We start from the raw sequence: 17,381 nt of genomic DNA, 5'->3' as shown, positions 1-17,381 counted from the left end.
CATTAATAACTGACAGCTTCTCCGATTTTTGCCCTGCTTCCAACTTGGGATCAACTGGAGAAAGCCAAATATGTACCCCTTACAATCATATAAGATGTTCCACTTCTAGTTAGCCTGACTACAGCTCTCCATGCCAACAGCCTCCAACCAGGGCATTCCTAAAGTCTTCCCTTTTCCCACTATAAAGCTTTCCCACTCCTCTGCCTGCCTTTGAGTCTCTGCCAACACAAGTGACATGGTAGTTGATTCCTTTGTTATAGCAAGCTCTGAATAAATAGCCTTTGCTTGTTCTCATTTGGGTAGTCTTCATTTATTTCCACATATTTGGAGTAACTGCTTTGTTTAATGAATTGAAATAGGAAGATTTAAACTATTTCAATTGAATGCAACAAACGTTTATTACATGCCCAGTATAGACCAGGTGCTATGTTATTTGCTGTTTCCTATTTAAAAAGCAGATAGTTATTGTAATGATTTTTATTGACTAATTTTAAAAACTTAAATTTTTAATTGTTTTTTAATTTTAAAAATATTTAATAATTTTATTACAATAACCGTTGTATTTTGATATTTTGTTAAAACATTCAGACTGAGCTATCATTTATTAAATTGTTTTATGTGAAGATCTGTTATAATAAAAGCACATGGGTAAGGACAAACCCCAAGTCACTTGAAATGTTATCTGCTTTTGGATCCAAAATAGAAATTACAATGCTGAATCTGTGAAAGAAACTGTATCCTGGTCATGATCATGGCCACTGTCCCTTAGATCTTTTTCTATGAATGGCTAGATAGTGAATATTTTGGCTTCGTGGGCCATACAGCATCTATCAAAACGACTCAACTCCATGGTTGCGGTGCAAAAGCGACTACAGATAACATGTGAACGAGTGAGCATTGTTCTGTTCTAATAGGTCTTTATTTATGGGCCCTGAAAATTGAATTTCATATACATTTAACATGTCATGAAATATTCTTCTTCATTTAACTTTTTCTCCAACCATTTAAAAATATAAAAAACATTCTTAGCTCACATGCTGTGTAAAAACAGGAGACAGGCCAGATTTGGCTTGGGGGCCATTGTTTGCCTTATAACATAAAAATACACTGACCGTCTTGTAATTTAACAGTAGGAGTACAGAAGATATTGAGATTAGTCCTTGCTTTTCCTATGTATTTCTGCTATGATTTTACATGTCCTTATATATGGTGTATGGTTTAAGGTATATGTAATTAGTGAGGATTGATTCACACACACACACACACATCACACACACACATTTCATATAAAATTAAAAGAATATTTTCACATACATATGTTTCATATAATATTATGTATAATTAAAAATAACATCTTAATGTTTTCTCTACCCTCTGCTTTCATTTAGAGTTATGTTTCCCGTTTCTAATTTAGACTCTGGCTCAGAACTGGGTGGGTGGGGATGAAACAGAATGATCAGCCCAGCACACGCAGATGTCCTTCAAAGTCTGAGGGGATGACAGACATTAGGTTTCCTTTTCTAGCTTCATTTCCTACTACAGGGTAATGACAATTAAGAGCAAATGAGGCACTCCTGCTAATATCCTTTAGCTTTCAATCATAGGACCTTCAGCAGAAATTCAACCACAGTAAAACCCATAGGGCCTTGCTGGCAAATCGGTTGTACATTTGCTTCTCTCTCTTGCCTCTGTCTTTGACAGATACCTTTCATCTATCACTGTGTCCTTTTGCTCTGCTGGGATGTGGCTCCAGATTCCTGCAGGCAGCTGTTACCAAACTCAGGCACATTGAATGAAGCTGATTTGCCACGTCTGCTGTATTTCGTCTCGGTCTTGGTCTAACAAAAGCTCACTTGTTAAAGTTTGTTATGTGAAGAATAGTCGAAGAAGCTGGCAAGGCAGACTCATGTGACTTTCAGATTTGGTCTTTTTATTTAGACCATGAAATCTAGTGTTTTTCCCTTCTTCTTTGATTCTTGGAAGTGGTTCAATTTAATTTAATTTAACACAGCTGAGGCAAAACATGAACTGAAATAGAATACGAATAAATTAAAAATTCTGCATTTAGGCTCAAAGACCCATGTAACAAATGGGGGAAGCAGCTTCCACAAAATGACCTGGGGTTTTAGTGGATGACGTTCTCACCACACACTGATGGAGGGCCAGGGTCTGCTGGATTATGCAAGGAACAGTCCCAAAGTATTCTATCATATTTAAATCATAATCTTCCATCTGGGAATTCAATTTTAAGAAAAACATTAAACAACAAACAACTAGAGAGTATTAAAAGGAGCACAATGGAGAAAAACAAAGGGTCTGAACAGCGTGTTAAATGGGGAAGAGATGACGAAGCTGCTAATGGTTGGCTTGAAAAAGAGAAGGCTGATGGGAGCACAATGGCTATCTTCATATGCATACAGTTTTATCACCTAGAAGAAGGCACAGCTTCATTCTGTGTTGCTCTGGGCAGTCAGGCTTGCTTTCTTTCCTTTTTTAAAAAATACTTGGATTTAAGAAAAAATTGTGGTAAATTCCACACAGCATAAATTTTACCATCTTAATCATTTATAAGTGTACAATTCAGTGGTGTTAAATATTTTCACAATGTTGCGCAACCTGTCTCCAGAACTTTTTCATCTTGCAAAACCGAAACTCTTTAACTGTTAAACAACTCCCCTTGCCTTCTTCCTCCCAGCCCCTGGCAACCACTATTCTACTTTCTATTTCTCTAAGTTTGAGTATTCCAGGTACCACACCTATGTGAAATTATATAGTATTTGTCTTTTGGTGATAGACTTGTTTCACTTAGCATAATGTCCTCAAGTTTCATCCATATGGTAGCATGTGTCGGAATTTCCTTCCTTTTAAGGCTGAATAATATTTCATTGTATATATATACACCATATTTTCTTTGTCCATTGATCTGTTGATGGACACTTGGGCTGTTTGCACCTTTTGGCTATTGTGAATAATGCTGCTATGAACACGTGTGTACAAATATCTCTTTGAGATCTCGCTTTCAATTCTTTCGGGTATGTATACAGAACTGGTATTGTTGGATCATATGGTAATTCTATGTTTAGTTTTTTGAGGAACTGCCATACTGTTTCTACGGTAGCTGCACCATTTTACATTCTAACTACCAGCATTGCACAAGGGTTCCAATTTTTCCACATCCTTGCCAATGCTTGTTATTTTCCGGTTTTTTAAAAATTTTATTTTATAGAAAGGGCAATTTTATGGGTGTGAGGTGTTATCTCATTGTGGTATGGAGTGTTTCTTAACCCAGGGGAATCCATGCTCCTTTTGAAAAAAAGTAAATATCCCAACTCCTTTTTAAATGTTGCTTGAAATTTCAAAATAAATAGAATATCTTGTCCCAAAACACATCCAAGCAATAGTAAATTTTAATGTGCTTTCCCGATCACACAGACCCTAAAATGTCACCAGGGTGACCATCTTCCTCCCCACAATAAAACTTTCCATTTGAAAATCTAGAGCAGAGGGTGGCAAACTGTAGTCCACAGGTCAAGTCTAGTCTGCTGTCTGCTTTTTCTTTTTTTTTTTTCCGCTCTTTTTTTTTATTGTGGTCATAATAGTTTACAACATTGTGAAATTTCAGTTGTACATTGTTATTTATCAGACACCATATAAATGTGTCCCTTCACCCCTTGCGCCCATCACCCACCTGCATCCCCCTGGTAACCACTAAACTGTTCTCTTTGTCTGTAAGTTTGTTTATCTTCCACAAATGAGTGAAATCATATAGTGTTTGTCTTTCTCTGTCTGACTTATTTCACCTAACATAATACCCTCAAGGTCCATCTGTGTGGTTGCAAATGGGATGATTTTGTCTTTCTTATGACTGAGTAATATTCCATTGTATATATATATACCATATCTTCTTTACACAATCATTAGTCAATGGGCACTTGGGTCACTTCCACATTTTGGTTATTGTGAATAATGCTGCAATGAACACAGGGGTGCTTAAGTCTCTTTGTATTGTTGATTTCAAGTTCTTTGGATAAATACCCAATAGTGGGATAGCTGGGTCATATGGTATTTCTATTTTTTTTTTTAAAGATTTTATTTTTTCCTTTTTCTCCTCAAAGCCCCCCAGTACATAGTTGTATATTCTTTGTTGTGGGTCCTTCTAGTTGTGGCATGTGGGACGCTGCCTCAGAGTGGTTTGATGAGCAGTGCCATGTCCGTGCCCAGGATTCAAACCAAGGAAACACTGGGCCGCCTGCAGCGGAGCGCGTGAACTTAACCACTCGACCACGCGGCCAGCCCCTGGTATTTCTATTTTTAATTTTTTGAGAAATATCCATCCTGTTTTCCATAGTGGCTGCAGCAGTTTGCATTCTCACCAGCAGTGTATGAGGGTCCCCTTTTCTCCACAACCTCTCCAACATTTGTTATTTTTTAATCTTGGTGATTATAGCCATTCTAATGGGCATAAGGTTCTATCTAAGTGTAGTTTTGATTTGCATCTCCCTGATGATTAGTGATGTCGAATATCTTTTCATGTGCCTATTGGCCATGTATGTCTTCTTTGGAAAAATGTCTGTTCATATCCTCTGCCCACTTTTTGATTGAGTTGTTTGTTTTATTGTAGTTCAGTTGTGCGAGCTCTTTATATATTATGGAGATTAACCCCTTGTCGGATATATGATTTGCAAATATTTTCTCCCAATTGGTGGGTTGTTTTTTCATTTTGATCCTGGTTTACTTTGCCTTACAGAAGCTCTTTAGTCTGATGAAGTCCCACTTGTTTATTTTTTTCTTTTGTTTCCCTCGTCCAAGTAGACATGGTATTTGAAAAGATCCTTTTGAGTCTGATGTCAAAGAGTGTACTGCCTATACTTCTTCCAGAAGTTTTATGGTTTCAGGTCTTTCCTTCAAGTCTTTGATCCATTTTGAGTTAATTTTTGTGTATGGAGAAAGATAGTGGTCTACTTTCATTCTTTTGTATGTGGCTGTCCAGTTTTCCCAGCACCATTTATTGAAGAGGATTTCCTTTCTCCATTGTGTGTTCTTGGCTCCTTTGTTGAAAATTGGCTGTCTGTAGATACGTGTTTTTATTTCTGGGCTTTCAATTCTGTTCCATTGATCTGTGTGCCTGTTTTTGTACTAGTACCATGCTGTTTTGATTACTATAGCTTTGTAATGTATTTTGAAGTCAGGGATTGCGGTGCCACCAGCTTCGTTCTTGTTTCTCAGGATTGCTTTGGCTATTTGGGGACTTTTGTTGCCCCATGTGAATGTTAAGTTTCTTTGTTCTATTTCTGTGAAGAATGTTGTTGGGATTCTGATTGGGATTGCATTGAATCTGTAGATAGCTTTAGGTAGTATGGACATTTAACTATGTTTATTCTTCCAATCCATGTGCATGGAATAGCTTTCCATTTCTTTATGTCATTATCAATTTCTTTTAGTAATGTCTTATAGTTTTCCTTGTATAGGTCTTTCACCTCCTTGGTTAAATTTATTCCTAGATATTTTATTCTTTTTGTTATGATTGTAAATGGGATTGTATTCTTGAGTTCTATTCTGTTAGTTTGTTATTGGAGTATAGAAATGACACTGGTTTTTGTAAGTTGACTTTGTATCCTGCAACTTTGCTGTAGTTGTTGATTATTTCTAATAGTTTTCCAATGGATTCTTTAGGGTTTTCTATACATAAAATCATGTTATCTGCAAACAGCAAGAGTTCTCTGTTCATTGCCTCTTCTTCATTGCCTATCTGGATTCCTTTTACTTCTTTTTATTGCCTAATTGCTCTGGCCAAAACCTCTAGGTCTATGTTGAATAAGAGTGGTGAGAGTGGGCACCCTTGTCTTATTCCTGTTCTCAGAGAGATAGCTTTCAGTTTTTCCCCACTGAATATGGTGTTGGCTGTGGGTTTGTCATATGTGGCCTTTATCATATTGAGGTACTTTCCTTCTATACCCTTTTTATTGAGAGTTTTTATCATGCATGCATGTTGGATATTGTCAAATATTTTCTCTGCATCTGTGGAACTTATCATGTGGATTTTCTTCCTCATTTTGTTAATGTGGTGTATCATATTGATTGATTTGCAGATCTTGAACCATCCCTGTGTCTCTGGTATAAATCCTACTTCATCATGGTGTATAATATTTTTAATGTATTGCTACATTTGGTTTACCAATATTTTGTTGAGGATTTTTGCATCTATGTTCATCAGTGATATTGGCCTGTAATTTTTCTTCTTTGTGTTGTCCTTGTCTGTCTCTGGGATCAGGGTGATGTTGGCCTCTTAGAATGTGTTAGGAATTTTTCTGTCTTCCTCAATTTTTTTGGAATAGTTTGAGAAGGATAGATAATAAATATTCTTTGAATGTTTGGTAGAATTCTCCATAGAAGCTATCTGGTCCTGGACTTTTATTTTTTTGGGAGATTTTTGATTACCATTTCAATCTCTTTACTTGTGATTGATTTATTCAGACTCTTTATTTCTTCTTGTTTCAGTTTTGGGAGGTTGTAAGAGCCTGAGAATTTATCCATTTATTCTAGATTGTCCAGTTTGTTGAGATATAGTTTTGCCTTTTGCCTGCTTTTGTACAGTCCTAGAGCTAAGAATAATTTTCACATTTTTTAAATGGTTGGGGAAAAAACCAAGAGAAGAATAATATTTTGTGACAAGTGAAAATGTAGGAAATTCAAATTTTAGTGTCCTTAAATAAAGTTTTATTGGGACACAATAATGCACGTTCATTTATGTATCATGTGTGGCTGCTTTCATGCTACAACTGCAGAGGTAAGTAATGTGACAGCAACTATATGGCTTACAATGTCAAAAACACTTACTATTTGACCCTTTATAGAAAAAGTTTGCTGACCTCTGCTCTAGAGGAATGTTTTTCAATAAATTTGTGCTACAATCTGGAGTAAGAAATATAATTTATGTTGTGAGGCAGGAAATGGACAAACACCACCCATACACACAGAGTGGATCAAAACATTCACGAAACAGTTCTCCACTTAATGTGTTGCCTTCTGATAGTCTATTCCATTCTTTTATATTTTGTTCTATTCTATTCCATTCCATTCCATCCATATAAAACAAAGGCCAGCAGAGACTTACTAAATTCATTTCATGACCCAACGGAGGGTCACGACCACAGCCTGAGCAATACTGCTCTAGAGAACAGAACTAGAGCACAAAATGAAGCAAGACCATTGTGATTTCAGCCCAATATCAAGAATAGCTCAAAAAAACCATTTTGTTATGGAAAACTTAACACATATACAAAAGTTGAGAGAATGGGGTAAGTAACTTTCAAAGGCCTATTACCATGTTTCAATAGTTATTGATTCATGGCCAATCTTGTTTCATCTCTACACCCCTCATGCCTTTACTCTGGTTAATGTGAAGCAAATCCCAGACATATCATTTCATCTGTAAACATTTCAGTAAGCATCTTTAAAGTCAAAGAATGTTTATAAAAAATTAAGCATAAAATTTATTTCATCTAAAATATTAACAATAATTTCTTAACATCATCAAATATCCAGATAGTTTTTACATTTTTCCAATTATTGTACAAAGTTTTTTGGTAGTAGTTTGCTTGAATCAGGAACCAAATAAAGTTCATACGTTACAATTGGTTGACATGTTTCTTAAATGGCTTTAATGTATAAGATTCTCCCCTGCCTCCACTTGCAATTTATTTGTTGAAGAAATCAGTTGCTTGTCCTGTAAAATTTCACAGTCTAGACTTTGCTGATTGCAACCCTGCGGTGTCATTTGCCACGACCCTCTGTTCTCCATATTTCCTATAAATTGGTAGTAGATCTAGAAGCCTGGTCAAATTCAGGTTTGATTTTTTTTGGCAAGACACTTCACAGGTGGTGTTATAAACCTCCATCAGGAGGCATGTTCTGGTTGGTGGTCTTGTCTCTCTTGTGATATTAGGGGCCATTGATGATTATTGTCTAGAACCATTAATAAGGACAGCTTTTAAAAACATTTTTTCTGTCTAATTGATAAGTAGACTGCTTTGAAAAGAAATGAGAAGAGTCAATTTATCAAATCTCTTTAGACTAATCTGTAATATTTACTGCATTTCAAATAATATCTCATTTTTTTAGGAGGATGTTCTAAAAAAGTGTCTAGAGGAAAATTTGAGTAAGAATATCCAAGAAGATTTTGGAAAATGTTATTAAAACTTATTATAAAGTTGCAGTGAATAAACTATCACAGGAATAGGCTAGTAGATTAATGTTCATTCCATGTTATTTTTGTAATTCTGAAAAATAGCAACAATCTAAATGACCAACATTGGGGTAGAAGTTAAGTAAGTTATGGTATGTCAAAGAATGAATGAATATATTGTAAACAATTCAAATGTTTTATGGAAATTTTAAATTATATTCTGAAGATGATATATTAAGGGAGAAAATCTGGTCACAAATTAGTAATTAAAGTATGATTCTAATTCTGTAAAATACAGATATATTGGACTGGGTGTATATGATTGGATGGATATATATGATTGGAAGACACTATTCCAAAAAGTAATATAAATCATATCTTGGATATTATCCTGTGTAATACCACTAAAAAATCAACATATACTTCATTTGTATTTTAATAGCAAGTAGAAAATAAAGGATATGTCAATGTGGTGGGATTATGGGTAGTTTACATTTTATTCTTTATGCTTTTCTGTAGTTTCCAAATTTTATGCCATGAGTGTGTATTACTTTACTAATTAGAAAAATAATATATTATAAAAAAGTAATGAACTCTTCATTACTGAGACATTAAGGAGGGGCTATAAATTTTAATTTTACTTTTTTTGTCAGAGCCCTGTGGAAGGAAGTCCTACACTGGTTGGTAAGTTGGAATAAATAGATGGCTCAAAGATTCAACTTAAAAGTTTCGTTTTGATTTTTACAGCAGACAGAACATTGGTTGGAGTCAGAAGACCCGAGGTCTGGAGCTAGACTTGTGCGTATCCTTACCCATCACTTAGGTTTGTGCAATCCATTTGAGCTTTTAAGCCCTTGTTTTGTTTGGATACAGAATGAGGGTGAATAATACCTATAACCTTTCTAATTCACCAGGATACTGCAAAGACAAATGAAACAATGGAACGTCGAGCAGGAAAACATCCTGTGTGTCATTGTTTTTAAGAACAGTTTTGGGATGTTTATTCCTCTACCGTACCCAGAGGCTTAGCAATGACGTCACAATGCCAGGGCTCTACATCCCAACCCTTCTCTGACTCTCAGATTTCCCTGGAGCAGGTCACCCTCTGACCTTTCAAGGTTGAGTTAAGTGCATTTTTCCTTTTATTTACCAATGCCTGTGGTACAGATCAGGCTCCCGGCATTATATTATATTCCCGTAGTCCCTACTAGGCAGGACCTATGTCTAATTCTGTGTTTGGTTTACCATAAAAAGCTGCTGGTCCCTAGTTGATGTTAAAGGAGCCCAGCTGAGTTGCTTCTTTGCTCCTGTGTGTTCTGACTGGATTTGAAATCATTTGATTAGAGTAGTTCCCCCTTATCCGTGGTTTTGCTTTTCCTGGTTCCACTTACTTGGGTTCAATCACAGATATCATCTGCTCCTGATATCCAACCATTGCCACCATCATGGCTCCATGATCTTCCTTCTGACATTGTGAGAAGGACAATAGTAGCCTAACAGTATGTCACAAGGCCTACGTCATTCACCTCACTTCATCTCATCACATAGGCATTGTGTCATCTCAAGTCATCACAAGAAGGGGGAGTACAGTACAACAAGATATTTTGAGAGAGAGAAAGAGACCACATTCATATAACTTGTATTACAGTATATTGTTATAGTTGTTCTATTTTATTATTAGTTATTGTTGTTAATCTCTTACTGTGCCTAATTTATAAATTAAACTCTATCATAGGTATGTATGCATAAGAAAAAACATAGCATATATAGGGTTCACTATTTCAGGCATCTACTGGGGGTCTTGGAATGTATTCCCTATGGATAAGGGGGTGATACACTATAGGAGTTTGGGGTCTTCTCTGGAGCCCTCTGAACTCTCTTGGGAATTGTTAGACTCCCTCAGCAGACAGTAGTTAGAAGAAGGCTGAAAATGAGATAGAGCCGTGAAGCTGGTGAAAACGGTAACTGTGGTTGTGCTGGAAGGAGATGGAGCCTGGGGTGGAAGACTTGGACCCTACTCTGGGCTCTGTTGCCACTAACATTCCGGTTGATTCTAGTTTCCCCAACCTGACCAAGGAGTCTGGTTAACAGGCATTTTGTCCAATTGATCAGTGGGGATGAAAATAGTTCAGCTAGTTGCTTATGAGGCAAAGAATGGGAATTTGGGGTGTTAGTGTCTAGCCTTGTCATAGGTAAGCAAAGGGGCATCCTTGAGTCTTTTCCAAGTCATTTGGGGAAGGGTGGTTTTTTTGTAGTAAGCTGTTTTCCAGAACACAAAAGGGTGAGGATTTCTTCACCTTCACTCTTTTCCAGGAACACAGGCCTCAGATAAAATTCAACATTGTCAATGGTAAAACTTCAGGATCCAAAGTCCTCCAGTTGGTGACAAGCTTACAAGATTTGGCTAGGTGAGTCAGAAGATCTTTCTAATGCCCCTCAGTGCACACTGGGCTGAGCACCCACTGGTGGAAATCCGGAGGGAGCTCCCCTGTGCTTGATGGATGAGGTCAGAGGCCTGGAAGGAGAAAGGCAAGGACCATGAGAACGAAATCGCCTGCAGCTGGCATCTGCTGACAGCTTCCTCTCATCAAGCTCTAGCCGACCGTACACTTTTTTAAAATGCAAGCGGAAGAGGAGACTGGGAGGGTTGTTTTGGTTTTACAGGTTCGTCTCTTCTCACTGACAGGAGAACTGAATCTGATTATCAGCCAACCAAACTCTTAGTTATCTGAGGCTCCCTCCTAGAGGAGGGAGTGTGTGTGTGTGTGTGTGTGTGTGTGTGTGTGTTGTCCTGGGGGAAGGCCTGGGTCAGCCATTGCAGCAGGGGGGATTCTGGGGGCTTAGGGTAGCAGCTCTTTGTTATCGCATTCAGTAGAATTATGTTTATGTATTTTCACAATAGGTGCAGGCAAGTGGACTATGTCACTTAGGGTAGGTCCAGAACGTCTTACCTCCGTCCACGCCCACCTGTATGTTATTTCTAATGATGTCCAAGTCAGCTTCTCAGGAGAATCAAGTGAAGATGTGAGAATAGGAAATGTCTGCCCAGGGAGCTCCCTTTCTTAAAAGTCCTTTGCCCAGAGAGAGGATTTATACCAGGGCTTACTTGTCCATCAGGTGAGCAAGGGAAGAATAAAAAATGATTAAAAACTTTTAAGGAAATTACTATAGTCATACAAACACATGGGTAGGTGAACCCTGTTGTGTTCCTTTTGCCTGCCCTGAGAAGATGGGTTCCTGATGTTAGCAGACAGGAGAGGACACTGCCCATGGTCCTTGCAGGGTGTGGGGATCATGGTGCCTATTCCCTTAAATGGCAGACAGTCCTCCATGTAATGTTAGCTCAGGGCCTAGGATTTCAGCTTCTGCTCACCTCACAGGAAACACTGCCAAGGACAGAGGAGTGTACTGGACCCACAGATGTCCCATCTCAGTTAATTCTCTGACTTGTCTCTTCTCTAAATACCAGTTGAGGATTCTTAAACCCTCTTTTTCTCTTTTCCCTTCTTGGGGTTTGTTGATCTGGAAGCTACCTCCATAATACTACTACTTGACACGTACTTATTTGTATGCCATTTTACAGATGATAGTGTCAAGAGTCATATTATGCTGTCTAGAAAAAGTACTGGGCTCTGAATGAGGACAAGGGGAGGTTGAATCCCAGGCTGGCTCAGGAATCCCTGATAAAGTCTCTCTACCTTCATACATTCCAGCCTTAGATATGCTGTGTATTGCACAGTTGTCTTGCTTCGTAATTCAGTGTCTGAAAACATTTGGAATGGGGTGCAGTGTGGACAGGAGACTGGATCTAGAAAGAGGAGACCCAGCCACAAGACTCAGCTCCACCACTAACCAGCTGGGTGACCTTGGGCAAGAACTAAAACTTCTCTGGGCAATAGGATTTTAGCTGGAACATAATCCCAAGCTACTCTTTTTGCTTCTGGCCCCACATTAGGCGTCGCCACCTTGCAGTCAGAGAAAGCATGGGGCCAGTGGGGCACGTCTATTAATAGGGTCCCTGGCTGCTGTGGCTTCCCGACAGGGGAGCCCCCAGGGCCAGTTGGCGTCTGCCTCCCGCCTCCTGCTTTCCTTCAGAGAACTAGCTGAGCTGCCTTCCCTTGCCCCTCCACCGCTTTGCTCAACCCCTCACAGGAAGGGTGGGCAGTCTCGGTGCCCACCAGAAGGAGGTGCCCAGAGTAAGGGGCACAGGAGGAGGCATGCTGAGGAGGGGAATTGCCAAACCTTCCTCAGGGACAGCAGCGAGCAGGGCTTCTCAGGAAAGCACAGCATATTAGAGTAGTGATATTGGCTGTAAGAAGAGTAATTGAGAAGAAAACAAATCTAGGCTCCTCCTTCGTCCTCAGTAAACCCTCCATCCTCCCCGGGGACAGAGGCAGCCCAGATGTCTCTGGAGGAACAGGAAGGACGTGCCAAGCCTTTGGCCCCAGGTGAACCAAGTGCAGAAAGTAGATAAGAAAGTATCTTTCACTTCATGCCACGCTCCTTCCTCCCCACACCCCTCAGTAAAGTCTCCGGACAACCTCTGCACACCGTCTCTTCCAAGTGTCCCCGTCCACTCCAGACTGCCAGACAGGCGCGGACACCGCCGAGGTTGTCTCCTGTCCACCCAGGGTGGGCGCGGAGTCCTCCCTGAAGCCTCCGCCGTCTCCTCCTTCGCCAAGGAGGGGCTGTAACCCGCGGGGGCAGAGGCGGAGCAGAAGCCAGGGCGCTCCAGCGCGGAGAGGGACTAAGCATTTGGCAGGCAAGGGGTACGGGTCCCACAGGGAACCGGGCCGCTCACCTGGGCCCAGCCCGGCCCGCTGAGATGGGCTCCGTCTCCTCCGCGCTGGCGCGGTCCCGCAGCGCCGTGGTGCAGTCGGGCTCGTCGCCACCGCAGCCCGAGGCGCCACCGGCTGCTCCCGCTGCTCGCCGAGATCTATTTGCGCTCCCGAAGCCCCGGAGGCTCGGACCCGGGCGTAGAGAGCCGACCGCCCCGCCCGCAGCCTGGGAGGCTCAGCCGGCAGCGCCGAGCCCGGAAGGGCGCGCGAAGTTGGCGAGTCCGGAGCTGTCCCCGGTGCTGAAGAGTGAGGAGAGTAGTGTGTCCCAGCTCTCCTTGACCCGAAGCCACAGCGCCGGGGGTAAGTCTGCTATCTCGCAGAGGGATCGCGAGGACCAGCTGCTTGGAGACCTTTGGGGGGCTTTTTACCTTAAGGGAGAGAAGTGAAAGCTCTGTCTCCCAATAGGATTTCGCTTTTCTTGTCCTCTCGCCTATAACTTCTTTTACAACTTGACTCATTTGTGGTTCAATAGGGGGTTATTTCAGAAGGACCATCTTTCACAGGGATTTAAACAGGAGCTGGCAAGGTAGTTTACACCCTAAGGATCCCTCTCCCCAGCTTTGTACTGGCGCCAGCATCGTGGGGAGAATGCTTCCTTGTTGTCTTGGAAAGACAAGGATAAAGGAGGCGCTCCTTCCCGTCTCCTCCTAGGGAGATTGGGAAAAGGCAGGAGAGTCCTGCTTGTCCAAGATTTAGTTCCATCTGTGAAGAAGGAAACCAATATTTGAACCAGTCTCTTCTGAAGGGACTTGGGGTGTGTGGTGGAGGGAAGAAGTTTTTAGGGTAGGTAGCAAGGAAGAAGTGAAAAGAGCACTCAACATTTGGAGTCAGAGGTGGATCTGAGTCTCCATCTGCTGTTTTCATTGTGATCTTGGGCAACATACTCTCCTTGTGCCTCAATTTTATCATTTGTGATACAAGATGACAATATGTATCTCACTAGGTAGCTGGAAAATCTGACCTGACACGGTGCATGTAGAAGTACTTTGCAAACTGTAAAGTGCTATGCAAATATTCAGTATTATGCCTGAGCCAGATCTCCAAACCTCTTCAGCTGAAACTGAAGGGAATGGAGAAACTTTTCAATTTTCAGTTTGAGATGTGCAAAGGCTCCATTTCATTATGGGATGTTGTTTTTTGTAAGTGGGAGGAAAAGTTGGGACATGTAATTTAGAAAAAAATCTCTCACACTAGAAAAGTTACTAATCCCATCAGCTGGCCTTTTAGTCTCATACAGAAATCCCCACTTCATATCGGGCAAGGTTGTGATGCTTACTGCTGTTGTCTGCTGACTTTTCAAGAAGGATTCAGCAGATTCAGTGGGCAATGTTGGTTCCCCTAAAGAGAAAAAGATGAGGTTAGTGCACAGGGGCAGTTGGCGTAGACTTTGACTCACTGAAAGGTAAGGATTCACGTATCCTTATTCCCTTGAGAATTAAAAAAAAAAAAATATTGTGACTGTATCCATTAGTTTTTATTTGCTCTTATTTCATTCAAACAGCCTTTAAAAAATTAAAAGATGATACATACATATTGACTTGCAAAGGGGGATGTATCACTGTAAAATATATTAGTTTTTTTCCATCCATTGGACATATCATTGTGGTATTAATAGAAAGAGAACCAGATTTTGAGTCAGGATATCTGGGTGCTGCTAAGCTCTGCGTCCTTGGGCAGGACACCTATATTTTCTAAGCCTGTACTATCTGTTTCTTTAAAATGCCATGAAGCTCAAAGGAAATTATAGAGATAAAAATGGTTTATACTATACAAATGTAAGGCATTATTAAAGTATCTGGAGTCTTAATATTTTCTAATGTGTAGGATGCAAATTTAGTTATGTAATCTTATCAAGGTCTATCTTAGTTACATTGGATGAAACATAGACTTCCTTTGTGAAATTCTTCAATATCAATTTGTGTGTGTGTGTGTAAAACATCAGTTGAATTACAAATTTATGTATCCATGGAAGAATATTACCATATTTCTTTTCTCACACTTTTGATAGTGTGGACAGAAGATTCAGATATTGCAATTAATTCATAGATTTATAATTCCTGAAAACTAGTTTCTAGGAATTTGCATTGAATTATTTTCTGTTCTGGATTTGGTGAATGCACCTTCGAAATACTATTAACTTTTTGGTTGTACAAGAATTAATTTTTTTCCGTTCCTCCCATTTTATTTCATGAAGATTTAACTCCAACTAAAAATGACATTCTGAGTTTGATATCACCTAGGATACTTGGGCAAAGTTATTCAATTTCTATATTTTGCTTTTTAAAAAAGAACAGTATTTGAGCTTAAATCTTTGAGGTGTGGTGGGTTTAGATAGCTGAAATTGCAGATAAGGCTCAGTTTTACCATCAGCAAAAATGAGGTGAGTTGCCCCTACCTGTGAAGCTGAGTGGCCCTTTGTTGGACTAGATTGAATTTCTCCACATATTGGTTAGTACAGCACAGAACTTATGAATCTGTGAGCAAACTAAATCTTGTACTTTGTAAGCCTAACTGAATATGTACATGCTATATACCAGATGCTGTTTTATGAGATGGTGGGATGGATATTTTCATTATCATTTTACAAATGAAGATATTAAGGCACAGAGAAGTTAAGTAACTAGTCACACAGCTAGTTAATGATAGTCAGAATTTAAGCCCAGGTACTCTAGCTCTAGAACTGTATTATTATCCACCTCTCTATGTTACTTGTCTTAAGAGCTATGTGTTTATTTCTCATTTGGTAGTTCTTTAGTTTAATATTTAGTAATGTACTTTGAAAGTTTCATCTTGTCCCAACTATGGTCAGGGGAACTAAGGGAAAGTGCATTGGTCCTGGGAGGGAGGTGTCAGAGTATTAAGGAAGAAACAGCCATGTTGGATATTACTGTGGTAGTAATTAAAGCCAGAGAACTTTAGGGTGAAAGTAAGACTCAGGGTGCACAGTCAGGGCAGTAAGGTCAGCTGTCTCCCCTCATCTAAATTTAAATGCTTTGAGCCTAGGAGATTTACTTTACTAAGGAGGGTGATGGTTCCCTGTTCCTCTCTCATCATATTGTTATGAAGATTAAATGAGATATGGTGTCAAAACCCAGTGGGGACCTGGCAAATATTAAGCATGGGTAACTTGTATGTTTGTTTCTTTCCAGAGCTTTGGGGCCCCACTCACTGATAGACAGGAGGGAATAGCTTGATCCATTTTCAATAAAAGGGTATCTCAAAATAAACAAACAAAAAACTTACAAGGCAGCTGATTGTTCAGATGTTTTCACCTTAGAGTAAATTTCATACTATTTTGTTAATCCCTTAACCACTATTTGCCTCTAACTCTGTTCCCTCATATGTTAGGATCAGTGGTTTTCAAATTTTGGTGTTTATCACAATCACCTGGAGAGCTAATTCCAGAATCCCAGGCTTTTGGGTACGGAATAGGCCGGAGGTGGGGGGGGGGGGGCTTAGTACTTTAACCAAATTTACCAGGTGATTCTGTTACCCATGAAGTGTGTCTCACAGTCACCTGGAGCCTTGCTAAAACACAGAATCCTGGGCGCTGCCTCCAGAGTTTCTAACTAGTAAGTCTGGCAAGCAACCCCAGAATTTGCATTTCTAAGAAGTTCCCAGATGCTGCTGCTGCTGCTGGTCAAGAGATCACTCTTTGAAAACCCCTCGTCTATGCATAGAAACCACCCAGAAGGGACACTATTCTTAGATGTGTTGTGTTAGCCGTTACTGAGTTCTTGATTGGGATCTTGACAGGTGCTATTGAGGGGAGAGACTCTAGATTCAAGGCAGCTTTCATTTACCTGATCTCTCTGCTTCACCTGCCCAGTCCCTTAGCAACCACTCTCTTGCGGATTTCTAAAATGTCAGGATAATTATGATTCTTTACCAGTGATGCCTTTAATTTGAGATTAAGTTTTCTGGAAATGTTTAGCTGAATTAAAAGGACTAGTTAGTGTGAAAATAAAACAAAACATCATTTTGAAGATCAGAGGATGGTTGGATGAAATGGTGATGCCACCAGTGTCTTAATCTTCAACACTCACAGCATCCTCTAATGTAGGTCCCTGTTCTGAGTTAATTTAAACAGATACATGCAGCCTTCTAAAAGCTTAGGTTAGTGACAGGCAATAAATGTGGCGGGCAAGTGCTGGACCCCTGTGGATTTGGCATTACATCCAGAAACTGCCCCCGCTTCATACTGTCTTCCCCCTAGGGAGGCAAGCCAAGGTCCCAGTGTCCTATCAAGACTGAACAGTCTCTGAACCACTTTCCTTTCATTCTGTTTGCTGGCAGTTACTAGAGTCATTGCCTCCAGAGGCAGTCTCAACTTAGGGCAGAGTTGACAAACCTCTTTA

The sequence above is a fragment of the Equus quagga genome, chromosome 8, assembly GCF_021613505.1.
Source record: "Equus quagga isolate Etosha38 chromosome 8, UCLA_HA_Equagga_1.0, whole genome shotgun sequence".
NCBI lineage: Eukaryota > Metazoa > Chordata > Mammalia > Perissodactyla > Equidae > Equus > Equus quagga.
The sequence above is the reverse complement of the archived record's forward strand: the minus strand, read 5'-3'. Positions refer to the sequence as shown.